A 16,963-nucleotide genomic window follows, 5' to 3' on the forward strand; every position below is an offset into this window, starting at 1 on the left:
GATTCTCAATCCAATCAATCCAACCAACCAATCCAATCATATTCCTAAAATACTAGTCACATCATCAAATCTCAATGAAATCCAAGTTCAAGAACCAAAATGAATTTAATTGCCAAGTTTATATACCAAAGTGAAAAAAAAAGTACGAAAATTAAAGTAAATTTAGGGCCAAAAATTATATTATGTTTTAAAAATAATAAAGTTTTAATACACAATGGGGTTTGAACTTCGAAAGTCCATTATATGTGCAACTAGGTATTTATCACTTTCGCAAGGTTGATCCAAATGAAAATCTCTAATAATCTTGTTAAGACAATACAGCAAATTAAGCTTTTAGTGATGTTTTTAGTGGGGTTTGGATCGTAAATGCCGCAAATGTTCAAACGGCGTTTGTCTTGAAAAACGCCACAAATATATGCCATTAGTGGCGCTAATCGAAAAATGCCGTAATAAGTCATTCTATAGTGGCGATTGTTGAAATAGCGTCATAAATAGTATACATATTTAGCAGCATTTTATGCTACGCGCCGCAAAGGTACACTGAATGGGAGCAGCGTTAGCGGCGTTTTTCCCATAAATACCGCAAAAAGTAAAGAAATAGCGTCGTTTTTCCCTAAACGCAGCTAAAGGTATAACAACAATAGCGGCGTTTTTCCCATAAACGCCGCAAAAGGTAAAACAATAGCAGTATTTTTCTCATATACGCCTCTAAAGGTAAAGCAATAGCGGCGTTTTGCCCATAAACGCTACGAATATTTTTTAATTTTTATTGAAAGCGCCATTTTGATAGCTGACCCCCAACCTTTATTCCTCCAAATTGTTTTCTTTAACTCCCTATCTTAGTTTTTTCTTTCCCATCGCCTGCTGCTGCATCATCGTCGACAGTGCATTTGCCATCGATCTCTATCTCCATCGTCGACGCTGCTCCATCCATCACTGCTCGACAGTCCTCTGCTTGTCTGACTCTTGTTTCGAAGCTTGACAGTCATCTGCTCCATCCATCGTTGCTTGATCCGTTCGAGTTGCAACAAATCAGGTCAGCTCGTGTGTTGACATTATCTGGAGGTTTAGAAATTGAAACATGGTTTTTAGATCCCCTCTTCTATCTAATTAGTTCCATGCTTTAATGATACAAACTGCTACAAATTAGCTTCTTGTAATTTAAATAACATGAATTAATATATATTAATGTCAATTTATCTTATCATTTATTTATTATGTTTTTTATAAAAACAGTGAATTGGATCCCTACAAAAGAAGTATTCGATAGGCTCATTTGAATTGCTTAATCAAACAACTCTATTTTAAGCTCTCCTTAATTGCATTAGTAAGTACCTCTTATTACTTACATGTTTTAATTTAATTTAATTAAAATTTAAAATTGCTTGTTTATTTGATTTGGTTGTGGTAAATTTATTACTTATATGTTTTAATTAGAAATAGAGAATTAGAAAACAACCTAATTAGATATTTGATATATATTATCTATTTTAGTACAATGACGTGATTTAAATATATTTAGAACACTTACATAACCGTAATTTATTGTTAACTTTAAACTTCAAGAACTACGAAATGGATAAAAGTTGGATGGATTTGTCAAAGGTAAGCAACGACTATCGAAATGGAGTACAAACTTTTCTAAATTTTGTATTTCAAAATGCAAGCCAAGAGAATATGATTCTTTGCCCATGTAAGAAGTGTGGCAACATCAATTGGCATACTTGTGAAGCTGTCTACGAATATCTAATTGTTGATGGTTTTATTCGGGGGTATAAAAAATAGATTTTCTATAGAGAGTGTACACCCCGTAGAACCTCTTCAAGGATTAATTTTGCTTATCCTCATAATGCTCACCATTAGTCTGTTAGAGAAGTTGACATGGAAGGTATGTTGCAGGATGCATTTAATATACATAGTCATGGTTTGCAATCGTTTCCACCTAAAATTATTGCATCCTATGATTGTGATATTGGTGGAAATGTTTTTACTAAAACGAGAAGAAGTGCACCTGATCAAGAGCCAAATGGAGAAGCGGCGAAGTTCTAAAAGTTACTTAATGAAATGAATGGAGAACTTTATGAGGGATCAAAATTTTCAAAACTATCATTCTACATTCGTCTTTTTCACTTAAAATGTTTGGAAGGGTGGACCGGAAACTCTTTTACGCTACTATTAGAGATTTTGAGAGATATGTTTCTGTTTGCAAAAATCCTTCATTCATGCAAAGATATGAAGAAACTGGTAAAAGATTTAGGCATTGGGTACAACAAAAATCATAGTTGCCCAAATGATTGCTTGTTGTATTGGGGTGATCGGAAAAACTAATAGTCTTGACATGTTTGCGATAAATCTTATTGGATGAATAAGAATGCAGAAGATGTGAATGAGGATGAAGGAGAGGCACAGTCAAGAAAGAAGCCAGTAAAGATTTTGCGATATTTTCCACTAATACCAAGGCTTCAAAGTCTTTTCATGCGTCAAAGACAGCTGAGTCTATGAGGTGGCATCATGATGAACGAACCGATGATGGATTATTAAGGCATCCTACGGATTCTTTAACTTGGAAATCATTTGACAGGAAATTTCCAAGCTTTGCAAGCGATCCTTAGAATGTGAGGCTTGGGCTAGCATCTGATAGATTTAATTCTTTTAAAATCATGAGTACTTTGTACAGTACTTGGCCTATAGTGCTTGTTCCTTACAATTTGCCTCCGTGGATTTGCATGAAACAATATTCTTTTATCTTATTTATGATTATTCCTGGAGAGAAAGGTATGATGAAAACAAGCAGAGGCAGCAGCAGAGGCAACAAGAAAATATGACGAACTCCAGCTACAGCTTCAAAATATGATGAAGATGTTTCAGCAGAATCAATCGTAGAATCCGCCGTCTTAGACTTTTATTTTCTTATTGTGAGAATATCTTAGCAATATAACTTTTGAATATATTTTGTTAATTTCAGTTATTAATTTAAATCATATGCATATTTCTTTCATGATAGTATCATTTAGATTTGAAGTTTGTTGTTGGATTTTAAGTTATAGGAAAATATGTTGAAAATTCGGGTTCTATATGAAAAAAAATAGGTTGAAAAATCTGTTAATGTTAGTGGCATTTTCTCACAAACGCCACTATAGAACATGATCTTTAGAGGCACTTTTACTACAAACACCGCTAAAGAACATGATCTTTTACGATGTTTTTAGTTTCAAACGCCACAACATGCTCGACTCTCTTACGGTGTTTTTCTACATAAATGTCGCAAATTTTAGCAGCGTTATCTAGAGCAACATTTTTTGTAGTGCTTTTGATAAGCGCCGTAAACGGTTTTAGCGGCGCTTATAAATGTCGCTATAGGGCCAAAAAAAGGTCATTAAAAACCTGTTTTGCTATAGTGAGAAATGAATTTACAATTATTTAGGGTGAGTTTGGATAAGTGGTGGGGTATGGTACGGTGCGTTTAATTTACTTTTTGTCTTACACTACAATATTTAATCTCACCGTCACTACTATTTTTACACTAATTACAGGTAAACGCACCGCCCATCCAAACTCACCATTAATTTTGTTAAACCAAATTTAAAATTTTCATTATTACCATTTCAAAATAATTAAGAAATAGTATACAACACCATTAGGCTAAACTCAATCAAGAGATGCGGTGGAGTAAAATGTAGGAACGGGCTTGGGGTTCTAAAGCTCGAGTGACAAACTAAACCTAGAAATCAAAGATTGAACTCAAACATGAGTAGGCAAAATTGTAGAATTGAGTTAATCTAGATTATTACGAGTAAAAGTATTATGGAAATCATTTTATTAATAGTTAAATTATATTTTATTTTTATTAAAAATTATATTGTATTTCTATTAAAATTTTATCCATTTATACTCTTAAAAGATGTTGTGACTAATGGAACAAACTAACATACAAGGACTAATTTTTAATAGTAGAAATGAATAGAGTTTTAACAATGATCGATTGCTATTTAATCTAACATATATGGATTAATTTGTCTATTTTTAAATAGAGAGAATAAAATCCAATCTAACTTCCAATATGAGGGACTCCATGGTACTTTACTAATTAAAATGAATTAATATAAAAGAAAAAACTTGAGTTAATTATTAAACACAATTTAAGTCAATCTAAAGCTAATTAAAACAACAATAGGTAATTAACAAAAGATTATGGCAAAATGCTCAATTTTCTTTTTAATATTCTCCACATTTATCTTACAGTATATGTTCGGAATTTATAACTATTCTTCTCGACAATGTTGTCTTCAATATTCGAATTTAAGTTCTTTCTCTAGGAGTGTAATGCATTTTATCATTGCATTCAATACTTTTTGGACAAACGGCTCGATTTTAATTTAACTAAAATACATGCTATTAAGTAAGTTTTGGTTGTAGGGTTTAAGGTCGGCAACGATATAACTATAGCATCAGTAGAACACTATGACACGTTGACAATTGACTTTTTCATAAATCAAGCACGACATATCTGGGGTGATTTTATCATTGCTAAACACGAATGGGAGTAATAAAATAAGAAAAATAGAACATAGATAGAATGAGGTAGGAAAATATAGAAGTGAAGACAACTGTTTTAGCCCTTTGAATAAAATGATATAATTATATTTGTAAAGGTAAATTACACCAATAGTCACTCAACTTTAGGGTAGCTGATAAAATAGTCACTCAGGTTTCAATTCAGTCACTCAACTTTTGAAAAATAACAAAACAGTCATTTTAATCATTTTCCATTACAGACGTAATGGAAAAGTGAAATGGCATGTAACGGTGGGCTAGTTGTCATTTAAACAACCACATTTAAGAAGTTTGGGCAGTAGAAGAACAATAGAAAAAGAAGAATAAGAGAATAAATGGAAAAGAAAAAGAGAAAATAGAAGGAGCTTCGTATCAGTGATTCGCAATGGTCAAAATTCAGGAACTCAAAGACAACTACACTTCCACGACACTGACGCCTCCATGGATGAAGCCCTCTGCCATATCATGATCTTCGAGGTTCCCACCATAGCCATCTTGATGCAGCTGCTAAAACTATTGAACCTAAAGTTATTTTTGCAAGAGAAATCCATAAGTGCTTTGCATTTGAATCCTTTGTGTGTAAAACAATGTTGGAAGGCTTCGACTCCCCTAACTTTGGGGTCGCAAAAGATTCTGACTCAAAAAGACTTGACCCGAGCAGCATTTCAACACATTTAAGACCTTAAAATCTGCACACCCTAAATCATATTTAGCTTAAAACCTAAGCTTTTTTTTAGCTAGATTCACCAGAATCAAGTACCTCAACCTTGTCCATGCTAAAATGGAGTGTTCCTTTTTCGGGAACTTGAGCCAAAGGAAGCTAGTTACCTCCAGTGGGTTCCCGAATACAAATTTTTTCACAGCTTTTGCAGAGATGTCTAGGCGGTTTTGGCTCTTGCATTGCTTGGGATCTTTAATGAATGAATAAGTTTCAATCTTTTAGGTAAAAAAAGATTGTAGCTTCTCGAATATTTACATGGAAAATGTGACTGAAGAATCACTTTTATCCAGCGGAATTAACGATGGCAATGTTGACGTTAGGGTCAGTTTCACGGTGGTTCCAGGATTTAAGATTGGTGCAACTGTGATACAAAGTCAAGTTTATTTGTCTCCGATGATTACTCATCCGGTCAGTTAATGGGCGATGAACTTGTCTTTGATGACAGAAGAGTTAACTTTGATTTCGACAGGTTGATGGCTATGGTGGGAACCTCGGAGATCATGATGCAATGGAGGGCATTGGCCATAAAGGCGTCGATGTTGTGGAAGCGTAGTCATTTTTGAATTCCCAGATTTTGACCCTTAGGAATCGCTGGTATGAAGCTCCTCCATTTTCTATTCTTCTTCTCCTCTTCTTCTTTTCTTCTTCTTCTCCTATTCTTATTTTTACCTCAACCAATCATCTTTTTTCTTTTTTGACCCTTTGACTACTCATCCAATGTGGCAAGTTAACTGGCCACATCAACTAGTTAACTGGCCACGTCAACTATCCCGTTAAGCCTATGACAGAAAATGTTAACGAGGGACTGATTTGTCACTTTTTAATAACATTAGTGACTATTTTATTATTTTTTAAAAATTGAGTGACTAAATTAAAACATGAGTGACTATTTTATCAGTTACTCCAAAATTAAGTGGCTATTAATGTAATTTACCCTATTTGTAATTTTAAAATTAATAATTCAATTTAAAAAATTCAACATATAATTTCTAACTTATCCTCAAAAAATTATATTTCTATTCTAATAGTTAACAAGTTTTGGCTCTAAGATTAAATTATATTTTTCCCACCCTTAACCATATAATATCCCTAGATTGTCAGACTTGTCATGAAATTAACTTTAGTTTGGGTTGGGCAGAAACATTTTCCCTCTCGTTTTGCTCTCCTCTGTAGCTGCTGGTTCCAGTGACTTCTCTGACCATGACGGTAGGGGTTCAATAGATCTCCCTCTCCTCTTCATAACGGTACGTTTGGCTGTCCCGTTTGGTGCCTCGACCCCCTTGTTATCGGTCGACTAAGTTTTGGAGCTTGTGCTGCATTTTCTCCAGCAGCCTTGTATATATCTTCTGCTTCCGTGTTTCCTCCAGGTAGAAGAAAGACGTCATCGGTGGTTTCAAGTTCAAGAGAGCCGCCCTTAGCCGTGCTCTACATTTTAGGTAGAATAAAGATATCGTCTGTATGCCGGGTTCCGGCCATTATACTAGTAAGACGAAGTCTGTTTCGGATTAATATTTTTCCGTCCTTTGTCTTGGATGGAGGTTTCCTCGAGTCTTGGGGACTCGTTTTCTAAGTCTTTCACAACTATGTTGTCTGTCGAATGGTGTGTGATTTTGAGTTTGTACTCTTGTGCCTAATGTTACTTTTTACCAGTGATAGAAGGGGACTAATAAGGTAGGCGGGATCAAATGACACGTATAAAAATCATATTTATCCATGTCTCACTTCAATTAAAATAAAATGATTGTGCACTCAAAGGCCGAAAGAAAAAGCCCATTAACTTTTAACCACACTGTTGAAATGATTTTAGTTTATAATAATAACACTAGTATTAAATAAAATAGCAATAAAAAATTTTTATTTAGATTTAATTATTAATAATAACAATAAAAGAACCCACGAACATTAGCAAAAGACAACACCAACCAATTTAGGCCGACCCGCTAATTAAGCAACAGACTATTGCCACATAATGCCCACAAAAATTGTTGATCACAAATAAAGCCTACGGGATAATTTTAACCTATTAGTTTACCTATTGATACAAGTACTAAACGAGGGAGGAAATTAGAAATAGAATGTGATGGTGTTAAAGGAAGTGGATTCACTTAAATGGACAGAGAATCGAAAAAGTAAGGGAGTGAGACGGAAAAAATTGTGAAAACAAAGAAAGCAGAGTGTTAAGAATATTGTTTACGGTTGAAGACGAGAGAAAATCCGTTCTTCATTGTTCTTTTGGGTTCTTATAAAAGGAAGGTCTCTTCTCCAGTTCTGTATTTATGCCATCATATAGTTGTATAGCAAGTTAGCTTTTTTTACAATTTATTCTTTTTTTTTCTTTTGTTCATTATAAATAATTAAAATAAAAACAAACAATATTTTATGTTATAAATTAATTAATTTTAAATTTACAATTAATTATAAATTATTTATTTCAATTAAAATAAATTTAATTAGATAAATAAATACATAAAAAAAGATATATATACTAATTTAAAATAATTTTAGTCATTAATTAAAATACATTCATTTATATTAGTTTACTCTTTTACTATTTACGAATAAAATAATCATGTAAAACATAAATTATTTATGGAATATAAATTTTATTTACCTTATTTAATTTAGAATACATTTATTTTTATTTTAATAAATAAAATTTATTTCAATTAATATAAAATATTATATATTTTCTTTATATTTATTTATGAACAGACAAAAAGTGATAACAAATACAAAATTAAAAATATATGTTTTAAGTACTTCTATGAGCCACTAAAATTTGTCGTTATGGTCTTTAGTTTAAAGGACAAAAAGTTACAAGGAGATAGATAAAAAAAATAGAAGAAAGAGCAATTTTTTAAAATAAATATAAATTAGTTTAATATTTTATAAATTATTTATAAAATATGATTTCTAATAGATGTAAAAGAAAAAATTAAGAATATTTTATTAAACTAATATGATTAAATAATATTATAATTAATTATATTTTACGTATAAAATAAATTATTTTAATTTAAATTTTTATTATATAAAAAGAAAGAATAACGAAAAGAAAATATAAAAGAAAAGTTTGAAAATAGACATGTGTTGCACTCAGATGGTGACACAAGTCAAATAGAAAAGATTTTGAAATGGTTGATGGAAGGATCTATTACTACATATGGTTTGGGGATCAATTAAATTATTTTAGTTTGGAGATTTTTAATGTAATTAACCTAAATAAAAATAAACTTTTTACACAAAACTTAAGTTTTGTTTGATAAAGTGAAAAAAATAAATGTTGAAACTAAAATTTACAATATATTAGAAAATTATTTGGTACATTAATTAAAATTAAGTATTGAAGTAAATATGGTGGTTGATAAAAATAATTTTATTTTTAAAATTATTTATTTCTTAAATATAATATAATATTTTGCATTGTTTTAGATAAAACTTAAATATAATAATTTTGGATATTTTATTTACAAAAGAAAATAAAATCTATCTCAAAAATCTATTTTTAAATAAAATTAAATTTAACATTTTCAAATAAATAGCTATCTACCTATTATGCAACGACTGCTTTATTGAAAATTTTATATTAAATAAATAATATTAAGATTATCAAACACATTTTAAAAATAAATATTGAGAACTTTTATTTTAATGGAATAAAATCTTTTAATAGTTTATCAAAACACCCTTAATATTATATATATATATATATATAGTAGTTTTCAATCTCGTGAGATGCATGGCTTGCTCGTGCATTTTATAAAATTGTTATTGATTAAATAAAGATGTATTAATTAAATTTATTGATGAAATAATATTTGAAAGATATGAACAACTTAAAATATATATTTAAAATTTTTAAATATAATATATTTATAATATTATGAATATAATTAATACTTTAATTATTAGAAAAAATTATAACACCCTATACCCGACTCAATCGCCGAATTCAAGCAACATGATATCACATTCGTCGTTGGAACGACTATGATCAACTTATTTCAATTTTAAGCCATTGTAAGATTTAATTCAATCAAACAAACATTAATCACAATAATCAACTATTTAAGGGATTTACACACGTTCACAAAAGCTCCAAGAACTAATCTAAGGTTGAACATGAACCAAACATCCATCATATGATACCAAATTGAACAAGAGCAATTACTTAAGAACAAACCAAATTAGACTCAACTAGGTACATGCCAACATTGAATGAAAACGGAATATACAAACATTGACGAGATCGGGATTATTGACTGGATGTTGAAGTCTTAGTTCAAATATCTTGAATTATGCCGAATTTGCGCACGAAAAACAAACCATATGTTGAGCAATGGAACTCGGTAGTATTTTTATGATTCAAATAACAAAATTACAAGTTAAGAAAATTGTAACATCCAACTAGTATGTCATTCATATCAAGTGTCAAACCAATACATTTATCAATGCAATAGAAGTGATCAATTGCATTTACATGCCAACACCTATTATAAAGCCTTTTTAAAACTCAATACCAATCATGAATTAAACATTTATGTCATTAACATTATAAAAATCAATTTCATGTTCATTATGTTGGAAAAGCAGATTGGAAAACGCAATGGAAAATAAACTTAGATAAATCACACCATGAACGTCAGAAGTGAATTAATTTACAAATGGATTCAAAATTAAATTATCTTGGGCCACAGTCCAATGTATCATTCTACCAATGAATACATTTATATCTCTACTCATGGAGTTAACTGTTCCAATAGCCAAGAATAGTCATCTCTCTAATTAGAATTGTAGAAGACATAATAATCCTTCTTAGTATTTGAATCAAATGTTCACTTTGATTCTTTTACGGGATTACAGATTTATTTAGACATCTACTAAAGTAAGTTATCTTTCTCGCAATGTAAACGTTCTTTACAATGCCACTTATCTTCAGTTTGAACTTTAGACAATCAATGAGCTAATATTTGATTGTCACAATTTCGCTATGCATGCAAAATATAAAAAACAATAAATACAAAAGACATAATAGTGAAATGTGAAATTAACTTTATTTATTTATTCATCGTTTAAATAAATAAAAAACAGTTACATGTTTACTACAATATGGGCACATTTCCTAACACATTCCACAACAATAAACCATTTAAGTCTCTTTCTGGAGTCGATCTACTCATTCGTATTCATTTTAGCCTCCCCAAAGCTCATTTCCAATTTATTCACACAGAAGTTCATGTATTTCCTTTATCATGATCCACATATATACACAATTGATTCCATAGCATTATACTATTTCATTTCGATATATTTTATCAAGTCACTAACTCATTTCATTATCATATTTATTGTCAATCTATTTCATTACATTGTTAAATTTCTAATTCCAATTATAATATCACTCCTGATAGAACCATTCATATTTCCACATATCATATCCTGAATTTTATCGTATTTGCATACTCGTACCCTGTACATTGTTCTTATCATATGACAATGATTTCATTATAGTTCAATCCAATATATATGTTCACATTCAATTTCGAATCACAATTCAATTAATCATCAATACACAACATCTCATTGTAAATGTATCTTATAAATCATCTTAAATATGAATAAATAACTAGTTAGAAATATATCATGTTAACATGTCATTTTCCAAATTGAATCGTTGAATTCATCACAATTTCATACCAATCTTTCAGACTTATTAATCTGGTTTACAAATTTCTTTCACATTAACTATTCTTTTCATTATAATTATAAATTTTTACATATTAAATCCTTATTAACTTGACTTGGATATGGACGGATACACAAATCCAACCAACACCCCAATTTGGCACTTGGTGCCTCATCATATAATTTCTGAATAAAATAGATTGCCCCCAACGCTCATCGATATAACAAAAGTAAATATTGCACTTAGCATTCATCGACACATAGTCGAAGTAACCATTTGACACCCAATGCCTCATTGGAATATCTGAAGTAATTAGTTTGCACCTAGCATTCATCGGAACGTCTGAAGTAAAATGCGCCCAGCGCTAATTGATATATAGTCAAAATAACTCCACCCGAGCAATTAATAAGGTAATAATTTATCCAATTTTCTTATAAGTTCAATTCTCATTCTATCGATCTTAATATCATCAATTTATCACTCATGATATCATTTCATGCATAACATATAATACCATTTCAATTCCAAACCAATTTCACAATTTCATTTAGTTTTTAAGATTTTCACTTTTATTCAATTTAGCCATCTATCTCAATAATCAATTAAATTTACACCAATATGATTTGATCAGTCATAATCAACTGTTAATTCATTTTATAACTCTTCGATTATTTTTCCTCCTCCTCCTCCTCTCTATTCCACTTCCTTTATGTACAAGTATTTATAAAAGAATCTTTAGCCTTAGTATGACACGTTTTTACGTAACATGAATTATCATTTCACTATTTAGACATATACTTTTAATAGAACTGTCTTCTTGAGTAGTAATTACTAAATTATTTATATTTAGACCTACATAATTCGAAATTAAGATCCGCTTTTTGTTTTTGAAACCTGACTCAATAGAATGTTTATCATAAAAATTTCAGAATTTATTTCTTGGTAGATTAATACCAGTTTTGTTTTTTTAAAACCTCTCCCTATTCTGCTTTTAGGCAACTTTGACTCTTCTTCACTAAAAATTAAATATCTTTCAGTATAAGTCTTCGATTATGTTTTTGTTTTTCTCTTTGGAAATAGACTAATTAATATTCTAGGCATATAAATTTCATCACCTAATTTTTTTTTTACAATTTATAATGATTTTTCAAATTTAGAACAACTGAACCTGAAATCATTCTAACATTGTCTCATAAAAAATATTATATCTCATAATATACAATTCTATTGCTTTCACCGTTGGTTTTGTGCAAAACTAGACTCAATAAGATTTAAATTAATGCTAGATTCAAACTTTAACTCGATTCCTACAATTTTTGGTAAATTTTCAAAGTTGTAATACTACTGTTGTCAATAAAGTGTTTAGTTAAACAATTTGCTCTCCCATGATTTAAGTAAGTTCTTCTAGTTTCATTAAATAACATAATACATTCCAACCAAATTCAATGCCAATACATATAATCACTAAGTTACACAAATTTCTATTGTTGTTTAAATTAGTCTTCTAGTTCGATAATCAATCTCAAACATAATATTTTAAACTCAAATAATTATTTTCAATTTCCTCGATATCATACATTGCATAACAAAATAAACATATAACAAATATAATTATTCAATTTATATAAATAAAAACATAACATGAATTAACTTAGTAAGTTCCATATGAACTTACCTTGCGAAACAATAACCAAACAAGCTTTTAAGGACTATTAGACAATTTTTGCTTTTCAACAACTAGCCTCGATTTGGTTCAATTATTGGTCTATACAATAATTAAGTTCAACTTATCAATTCCAAACATCTCATATAATCCTATTATAAGCATGAATCAGTTCAATTTTATTTTTCAAATGTCCCTTAAACTTTTACATTTATTCAATTTAGTCCCTAAAACTGAAATAGCCATATCTTTCAAATTTGAGCTTCGTTTTCTAATCTTATTTCAATCTCTTCCTTTATAAGCTCTCTACTATTTATTTTTATCAAAGTCTCATAACAGTGTTACAAATAATTCTTTTTAGTCCTTATGTTACGAAACTAACATTTAAACTTTATAACTAGTCATTTTTCATATTTAAGCTAAAAATCTAATAATTTAGCACAAGAAACTTCAAGAAATCAACAATAGCAACTTTTGAAAACTTTAACAGTTTTGCAAAATAATACATGGGCTAGCTAAATCAAGCTTCCACAATCTTAAAAATATAAATTAAAAAAAAAATGGACTTGAAATAGCTTACTAATCAAAGGGTTAAAATTAAAACGTTTGAAAACCTCCTTCTTCTCTTGAACATTTGGCCAAAGAGAGAATTGAAAAAAAAAAGATGATAAATATCTTGACATCACTAATTTTTGGATTGTTACAACATTAAAAGATAAAACTGTTATAATATGTATATATATAATTAATTGTTTAGAATCTTAGTATACATGTGTTTTTATATAGATTTTTTTTTTTTACTGTTGGGGGGAGGGGCAAGCCGTTGGAAGTGATCGTTGGGGGAGGGGAAAAACGTGCTAACTTGGACACGTTTTTGCTTAGCGCATTGAGCTGGAAGCGCTTTACTGGTCAGAGGAGAAAAGTTTTTTTTTTCCCCATAAAAAGGACACCAGTTGGACACGTTTTAGCAAAATTTGCCTATTTCTGTCATTTAAAAAAAAACTGACCTATTTTCGTAGTTAAAAAAAAAGGTTTTATTCTGTAATTTAGCCTTGTTAAATTTAATGTTTTTTATTTTGTTTAAATTAAATGGGGTTATTTATTGTGGGGTCCCTAGAATAATTTGAAATGAAAATCTTTGTCAAAAGTGACATGTGGTGGCTTATGTTTGGGGATTTTTTAATTTTAACATCAACAAAAATTAAAGTTCATATATCATATTAAATATTTTAAAAATAGAAGAATTACATTTATAATTTTGTTTAAAGTACAAGGGTAATTTTGTCATTATCCTTATATATATATATATATGTATATGTGTGTGTGTGTGATATATATGATTTTACAACGTAATTTGTTTATATGAAACAATTAAAGGCTTTATGGGCTAAATAAGACTTTGGGTAAGTAAAATTATTGTTATTTGAACTTTAATCCGGTAGTATATAAATTAAATATGAAAATAATAATTTTAAATATTATACAATATTAATATCACAAAAAATTATAAATTTTATAATAAAATAAAAATATTTCAATTTCTAAAATTTTGCATGTGAAAAAAATCTATATAAAAACACGAGTTTAGAAAAATTTTAAATTGATTAAAATATTCTTTACTGTAAATAATATTACTAAATTGAGATTAAAATAATAAATTACTAGTATTATTAAGTGATAATAATAAAAGTAATATTAATTAATATGATAGTATACTAATGTAAAATTAATTAATTTAGTCATATATTTTAAAATTTTTACTTAAAATCACAAACAAAATCATAAATATATAAAATCATTGAATATATTTGGATAAATTAAAATAATGAAAATTCAATATTTGTAATTAAATAAATATAATTTATATATTTATTTTATTTTAAATACTATAATAATTAATAAAAATAATTATATATAAAAATATAAAATCAATATATTGTAATGCTATCTATAATGTATAAATTTATTTATTTATTAATAATGTTTTCATTATCAATGTAATAGTTCATACCAATTAATTAGACTTTGGATTCATATTAAATTATAGTTATTATTTTAGATTAATTATCACTTAATTAGTGGTATAGTTTTATACCGATTAAAACTAATATTTAGCATCATAAATATATGCATTACCAAGACATTTTGATTGAAAATAACATCTAAAGAATTATTGGAAAAAAAGTCATATTTTAGTATTATTTAATAAGTTTTGTTTTCACACAAAAAAGGTATGATTTTCATTATTATTTGAAATGCTTACTTATTATTACTACAGTTTTACTATTATTTGATTATACTAAAATTTATATAATTGTGAATGTTGTTAACCATTGTGTTCTAAAATATTATGTTAAAGTTAACAGTATTAAAGTAATGATTTTTTGTAGATGAAATTTTAATTCATATTCAAATGATAAGTTATTAGATCTAATTATTTAATATTTTATTACGAGTTATTATCTACTTTTCATTTTCGTTATTTCTAAAATGTTATTTTATTCTCTTAAATATATTTTTTCAAATCTAATGGAAGTGTATTTTAAATTAGACTAATTCTGATTTAATTAGTATATATATATTTTAAAATTATAAAATATATTATTTAAAATAAAAACGTAAAATCAGGTACAAGTTACAAAATATTGGGAATAGTAATTGGGCCTGGAGGCCATTAAACTCGCCTTTCGTGGTCCTTAAGAAAAATAATGTCAAAGTAAATTGGACTTGGTTGGAATTCTAAATCTCCTATATTCGTATAGGCTTACCTTCGGTAGTTCAATTCTTAGACCACTTCCTATGAATGCTTGTCTATGCATATTGAGAAGGAGACAGTGACGTCACTTTGTTTGCCAATTCCCTCTTACTTGGTATATTTATTGCCAAGGTTGAGAAGGAACAAAATTATTATTAGACATTCGTTTTATACGAGTTCTAATATTGTATAAAAAATTTGTTTATTATTTAATTATTTAACTATTATATTTTATTTATTTTATAATATAATTTCCACTAATATATATGTTTTTTAATTATTTAATATCTAAAAATAAAAATATATTTAATTGTAATTTGTTTGGTTTTTTTCTTTTACCGTTCAAAAACATATTTTATTTTAATCTGGTTATATGATTATAAGTATGTTCCCAAATATAATTGTCCAATATTTATGATACACTGATTTAATGTTCGTTAACTTAAAAGAAAAAAGAAGAGTTTTTAATGAATAAAAAATTAAAATAAACAAATCAACACACAAAAACCCTCTCATTTAAGCTTTTTCATTCATTAATAGTTATCTCAACGAGGGTTTTGGTGCCTAATTTTATACCAAACTGAAGCCACAGAGTAGCGGACTAGCAGCGTACCCAAGGAAAGCCCATGTTGCTGATTACTTGATATTGCAGGGTGCAGCTTTATCAACTGAAAAGCCAATTGCATTGGTTGCAATTGTTTCCTCCATCTATATGTTTTAGGTCTTTGACTCAAGGCAATACATAATCATCGTGATTTAATGAACAAAATTAAGCAAACTTGATTATGCTGTTAATAAATTTAAATTTTAATCTCTATATTTTTTATTTTTAGGAATTTAACACGTATTTTTAAGAATTTAATCTTTTTATTTTTAGATTTTAAAATTTTAGTTAAGTTGTTCAAATTTTTAAATTTGTTGGTATGATGTTTTGAAATAAAAAAATAACGTAACTAAAAAAATGATGTTGTAATGAATTTAAAATTAAAAATTAATTATCGATGTTAACAGTTGGACATGAATTTTAAATCTAAAAAATAAATAAACTAATTTCCTAAAAATAAAACTCGTGAAAAGTACATAAACTTAATTTTAAAAGCAAAGTTATAAAACCGCCATGAATCTCATTTATTTACTATTTTTAAATATCAATTAAGGAAAAATAAATGTTTCTTAATTTCACTTGTGATATTACAAAAGAAAAAATTCTACCTTTAATATATCTAATAATCATCCTTATTATATATACTAATATGGTTCTCAACTAGACTTGATCATGGGTTGAGTTATGTATTCTATACCCAAAGGCCCATCTAAAAAATGAGAGAATTTAAGTACAAAATATAGGCTCGAAAAATAAACTTTGACAAAAAAAAAAAAGGCTCATTTTCTCAAATGGTCAAGTCTTAAGTAAGAATTTTTTGTTGGGGCCTGAGTCAGCCCAAATATGTCCTTTTTTCTTTTGCTATTGTTTTTCTATCATTTTGCTTGCTAAGTTTTAACTATCTTTATATTATTTAAGTATAAAGATTTTTTAATGTATTTTTAATTTGTTGCGAAAATTTTATTTTAATGTTTTTAGTG

At 28.2% G+C, this 16,963-nt stretch overlaps 1 pseudogene; it reads left to right on the plus strand.

The window, feature by feature from the left end:
* Positions 1 to 214: 214 nt before the first annotated feature.
* Positions 215 to 5,692, plus strand: LOC128290542 (uncharacterized; annotated as a pseudogene).
* The last annotated feature ends 11,271 nt before the right edge of the window (positions 5,693 to 16,963 follow it).

This window comes from Gossypium arboreum, chromosome 3 (assembly GCF_025698485.1).
Source record: "Gossypium arboreum isolate Shixiya-1 chromosome 3, ASM2569848v2, whole genome shotgun sequence".
Classification (NCBI taxonomy): domain Eukaryota; kingdom Viridiplantae; phylum Streptophyta; class Magnoliopsida; order Malvales; family Malvaceae; genus Gossypium; species Gossypium arboreum.